Source organism: Haplochromis burtoni, unplaced genomic scaffold, assembly GCF_018398535.1.
Source record: "Haplochromis burtoni strain Fernald_Lab_line unplaced genomic scaffold, NCSU_Asbu1 Contig_265, whole genome shotgun sequence".
NCBI classification, from domain to species: Eukaryota; Metazoa; Chordata; class Actinopteri; order Cichliformes; family Cichlidae; genus Haplochromis; species Haplochromis burtoni.
Window position 1 is genome coordinate 176732 of NW_024582626.1, and position 6000 is coordinate 182731.

General features: G+C 43.3%; 1 protein-coding gene across 5 annotated transcripts in view; it reads right to left on the bottom strand.

Annotated features, from left to right (window-relative positions):
• kdm6ba (lysine (K)-specific demethylase 6B, a) overlaps nt 1–4921 on the bottom strand; it is a 101581-nt gene extending 96660 nt beyond the window's left edge. For 4 of the 5 annotated variants that reach the window (XM_042227510.1, XM_042227514.1, XM_042227509.1 and 1 more), the window contains exons 1-3: nt 4288–4921; nt 1213–1349; nt 779–822 (exon numbers count right to left, since the gene is read on the bottom strand). The gene's annotated coding sequence lies outside the window, so the exon portion shown is untranslated. Of the gene's footprint in view, nt 1–778; nt 823–1212; nt 1350–2358; nt 2480–4287 lie in introns of those variants that run through there. The other variant, XM_042227511.1, reaches the window with a different exon arrangement.
• Nucleotides 4922–6000: the final 1079 nt, after the last annotated feature.

The following is a 6000-nucleotide window of genomic DNA, read 5'->3' on the forward strand; positions in this document are numbered from 1 at the left end:
GTCTCGCTTCCTTCTCCGAGGCTCTTGCAGCTATACTTTGCTCAGCATGTACGTGCACGTGCACGTGCGAGAATAACGGCCTCAAGCAAGGCTGCGTGTAATGTGTAGTGAATTCATGTTTCTAATGGATCGGATTCATTGCCAGCTATAAATGCATGCAATAAAGCAGAGCTGGCCGAATCACAAAAAACACTGCAGGTGTGTGAGGCTTGGCGAGCGTGTGTGCATTTGTCCCTAGATGAGTGGGGGTGTTTGAGAGGTATGCTAGAGAGTGTTTCAAGTGTGAAAATGAAACAGAACTGGTGCAGGGTTAGGTGCGTGTACACCTAAATAATGGTGTTACATCTGTAAAACAGAGAAGCTTACGTGTGCATGGCTCTAGCCTGGGCCCCAACCATGACAGTGGTGAGAACGGCAAACAGAGAAAGATTTATATCAGTAAAATAGCAGAACTACATTTTTTTCTCTGCCTGGTACACGCCTCGTAAATGCAGGCGAACAGCAGGGCAGAACAGAGAAGAAAACCTTTAAATGTATGGAAGTTAAAGCGTATTCAAGGCCACTTAGCCTCTGGTTCGGCCTATGTAAGCAATACACATGCAAAACAATAGCCGACTACAACGTAAAATCTCTAGTGGAAGACAGACAAACAGAACACAGAGAGGTTTCCATCATGGCTAAACGGTTTACTCATGCACATCCCATTTGTCACTGCGGAGCTGGCAGGTAGAGCTAGCGCTGGTAGTTCAGGCTCTGGGTAAAAGGTGAAAAGTCTTACCTGAGCAGGTGGACACTTGCAGAGGCCAGGTGCAGACTGCCTCCCTGCAGGAGAAAACATGCCGATAAAATCAATGGATCTGATGAGAATCTGTCCGATTACTCAAAAAATTTGATACTAGTATAGATCAGAGCAGTATTTCTGTTAAGAGCCTTCTCAGATACCAATCAATGTTAGTGCTGTTGATAGTTTGATAGAACATAGTGCAGAATAATTTTAAAGCGGGTTATAAGTCAGATACTATGAACAAATACTGGGTGAATATTAGAGTCTTTTTAGTCTATAAAAGTGACTATTAAAATATTTTTTGGAAGTTTGGAATAATCAAAAACTGCATGTGGCAGCAGTGTTTTAGCAACTGCTCTTAATTGCAATAACCATGCATAAAACTATTAGGTGTCTATGAGCATCCTTCATCACTAAGGCGTGTTTACCATTTCCATGCTGTGGGGCTGATGCACTTGCTCATTCTTGCCTGCAGTGTAGCCAGCCAAACTCATGGCCTCAGTCGGGCGCCGGCGGCTCTTTAAACAGGTCGCGACAAGGCTTAGCCATGCTCCTCACTTTGTCCCTGTGAACAGGAGAGGTATACATAGATCAGTTAGTGACAGACATCTACACAGCAGCATTTTAACACAGTGATTCAGAGAGGCCTATCTGCCCTTCCAACACTAAAGTCAGGGAAATTAGCAGATGTTATTAAAGCCCATAAATAGTAAGACCTGGACTGAAAGTGTGGCACCATCTAGAGGTAAAAACACGCTCTTACATTTCACCAATTTGTCCAAAAAATAGCTTGGAACAGCAAAGTCCATACAGAAAGTGACAGATGATGAAACTGATTGCAACTTGTGGTTACTAAATTGGTAAATGGTTGCCCAGATTTGGAGGAAGACTCACTCACATCCACTTTGGATTGCAAAACTAATGCAGAGGTGACCTTTCTACAAACAGTCACAGTATGACTTGGACTGACTGCAGTCACGCTCAGAAAGGCTGTCGAATGTTTCATAAATAAGTGTGCGCTGATATATTAATGAGGACAGACTGCCAACATGAGGAGACTCAGCTGACTGCCAGTTGGTTGTATTCTGGTTATATTCCTACAGAACAGGAAGGTTGCAGAGCACAAATGTAATTGTTAAATATGAATTTTTGTCCATGTACATGTCGACAGATATGTGATTTTCAATGATTTATCACAGTCAATTATCAGAAACAGACTCCATGTAATTGCAAACTTGATCCAATTCAATGGCAGACCGATAGCAGACGTATGGCAACATTTATAGCAGGTTTTAAAGTGACGTAACTCCTTGAATAAAACCAAATCGACTGACCAAGTTTAACTCTGAGGATATCATTTGCTGTTCAAAAGGGGATAAATCACAATATATGATTTGCAATACTTGGGATATTGTAAAATGTTAAAAATTGCATCTGGGGGTGTGTGGTGATTCCCACCTCTAATACCCTCTCTAATGCATTGCATTGTGGGAGTTAATATTTAAACCTAATTTAAATTCAATTCAATAGAAACAAAACAACACTGTGTTTTATATTGTAAGGTTAAGACTCACAATAAAACAGAGAAAGCCCGAGCAATCAGACGATCCCCTATGAGCAGGCACTTGGCAACAGTGGGAAGGAAAAACTCCCTTTTAACAGGAAGAAACCTCCAGCAGAACCGAGCTCAGGGGCAGCCAGGCATCTGATTGGCAGTGAAGGGAGGAAGACGGGACAAAGACACGCTGAGGAAAAGAGCAAAAAATAATAATAACTAATGATTAAATGCAGAGTGGGGTGTAAGCACATAGTGAATGAAACAGAGTTATTATATTTTTGTATTTTCTTATTAGTTTTTATTTCATTTTCTTTTTAATTTTTGTGTTTAATTCAGTTTAGTTTCAGTTAGTTCTCAAAGTGGGTTTTCTTTTTTTCAGTTTAATTTATTGTTTGGACAATAGGTTTAGTCTTTTTTAATTATTATTGTATTTATGGTAAGCAGTGACTCACGGTCTCACACACATAAATGTTTAGACTCATATTGAGTTTTAAATTTTAGTTTACTTTTAGTTAACTATAATAACCTTGGAGTGAAAAGAACAGTGAAAACTCAGTGCATCATGGGATTTAAAGTCATAAAAGTGTAGCATCATACAAATAGAGACATTATTTCCCATGCGGGTTTCCAAGGAGAAAAAGGGGCTGATGTTAGTTGTGGGGGAAAAACATTTTTACAACATTTTTTAAGATATGGTTTTAGGAGAAAAAAATAATTTTTTCCTTAAAAAAAATAAATAATATGAACTATTTTTAGACTGTTTTTAGTCTTTACGTCAGAGTTGTTCGCATCCAAGCTAGCATCAACATCTACAGTTATTGAGGCTAAATAGTGTAACAAGACACCAATCTGGAAGTTAACTTAAACTGAACTGAGTCCCCATATTTAAACAAAATAACAACAACAACAATGATAAACATGTTCGGTTGGTTTAACACAGCCGAGCCTGCCTGCTTCAGGAGGCTTCATTACAGACCACAGCAGGTCCCTGGGTGACCTTTGTTCGCCTCGCTGTATGCAAACAGTCATAGCTGAGGTCCTGTCACGCAAATATATTCATTTCCATACGGACATAAAAGGTGAAGCTCTGTCCTGGGTTGCCCTCCAGTGGCGGAGTACCCAAAGTGCTAGAGGAACAACAGGGAGAGGGGTGGAGACAAAAAAAAATCCAAGGGGAAGAAAATTCAAACGCTCTTCCTGGTAAAGAACCCGCCACAACTTCACCACATGACATCTCAGAAAGAAAATGCGACACTCCTTCTGCCTACACAAGCGAGCCCCCCCCCTCCCCCATTTCATTCAGCTGGCTCTTATCAGCCACCCCCCTCCCGTACTAATGACCAAAACACATCCCAGTGACGCGCTGCATTTCACACCCACGGACACGCTCCGTGGTCTTTTTCCTTACATTTGCAAATGTGTTAACGGAAATCGGCACACGGCGATTGCGACATCACCAACTCCAGACGTACCTTCCTGTAAACTCTGCCTTCCTTACCGTAGAAAACATGACATCACCAACTTTAGTTTGTATATGAAATTGGGTCTTTCTTTCTTTTTTTTAACGCAGCTGTCTGCAACATAAAAATGGGAAAAAACGCAACAAATCAGCAACAACATCGAAACTTCTCCTTTACCACTGCAAACTTGGAGCGGTGCAGCCTATTGCTCTATAAGCAATTACATAATACCATCAAATTGTGTCCTTATGGTTAAAAAAAGAAGGACACGTGAGGCTACTACAGCCTACAGACCTCACAGAAATTCCGCCTTTCTGCTGTGCAACATTTTCAGTTTGCTGGACTCGTTTTCTAGAAGCAGCTCGCATTTTTTTTACAAGGTTAACGAAAGAGGACATTGTAGTTCAGGTTGTTTTCAATGGAGTCTCACCCCCCTACAGTTAGGTATAAGGCCAGCGTGCCTGACAGAGGCACGGAGAGCTTACCTTCTGTGTGTGATCCAAAACGTGCTGGGGAGGTGCCGCGCTGACTCTGGCTGTGAAAACAGTGGAAAATCTGCAAAGTAGCCCATCTCCTTCCACGGCCACGGGATGACGCAGACCTCTAAAAGCCCTCTCATCTCCCCCACTGACGAAAAATAAAATACTAAGCCTTTCCATTCAACGTCCGTAATAACGCGTTTAGGCGCAAATTATGACACGGGGAAGCACTGCGCACGCAGAGATCGCAGACCCCCCTCCCCGCCCCCCTCCGGCACAGAAAATGTGGATGCGTTCGCCCATGGGCAAGGCATGACGAACACACTCATCAGTGATGTTGCATCTTCACAGTCATATCGCGTTTCTTTTTCCTTCATCTGAACACCATCGGGTTAAGAAAAAAATCGCAAGCTGGTGAAGCCTTAAAAAAAAGCCTCAAAGACAGCGGGGGGGTTGCAATGGGGAACGGACTCCCCCCCCCGCCAACAATCATCCAGAAAGCGCTGCTGATATCCGTCTCATGGACAGCAACGGTGCGAGTGATCCGAGCTGGGAGTGCGTAAAGAAATTGCGCAGTTTTTATTCCATTGAAACGGAGACTCTTTCCCTTCTGTCCCCGCTGAAAGGCTCTTTCCCTTCCTCCTCCCTCCCTCCGCTCCCTTTCTCTCTCCTTCTCTCTCTTCCCTCATGCAGGTTTATTTTCAGTGGAAGAGTCTTGGACATTAACTGCCCCGCCTCCATAGTCACTGGCAAACACACTGTACAACTTGCCCAAATTCCATTATTAACTACTATTCGATCGCGAACAACCGAGCCGCAAGTTCCCGCCCCCCTCCTCTCCTCTCCTCTCCTCTCGTAAGCATTTGGTTCAAGAGTCCAGCTCTCAGCTGGGGGAAGAGTTGCTGGAACCGAATGGGGCCCAAAGAGCCACTCGTAGTTGTAATCTTGTCAGGTGCCTTACACTTCCCAAGAAACGGAAAAGTTGCGCGCAAGCATGCCGGGAAATCAAATGAGCTCAAGGCGAAGTCAAATAAAGCCAACTGAGATCGGGTTGGCTCTCAGGAGTTCTTGAGCTGTTGTCAGGGCTTCTCCAAACGCAGACAAGCAACAGTCTGTGTTCAAGAGCGAGACGTGTGATTAAACACTTCCCTTCCTTGTCGTCTAAAGAGTTCACAAAAAGGTGGATCCTGGATCCTGTTTTCACCCGCGCTGAATAAATGCTGCCAACATTTCTTCAAAGTGTTTTCAATTTAAGGGGCTGGGCAGATGGAAAAAGGTGTCTTCTTAATCAATACTCCCTTCCAAGAACATTGCCTCTAAAATCCACTGTGGTGATGCAGTGTCACCAGGTCTCGCGAGGAAGATGAGCAATATAATCTGAATCCCTGTCTGCACACATCGCGTCAGTGAGGAGGGTTAATTAGTACCACTTGTACAGTGTTTCTAAAACGACTCCACAGCACATCAACATTCAAGTTTACTTCAGCTTAAGCTCTCATCCAAAAAACAAAAACAAAAACCCACCTCCCAAGCCTGATATTTGTTACAATCAGGATGGAGAATCAGCCAATTTGAATTTGAATTCAATGTGCTCCATCTCCCACCCAACTAGAGACCACCAATGCACACACACACACACACACACACACACACACACACACACACACACACACACACACACACACACACACACACATTCCCTCTTTCCTTTCACACAAA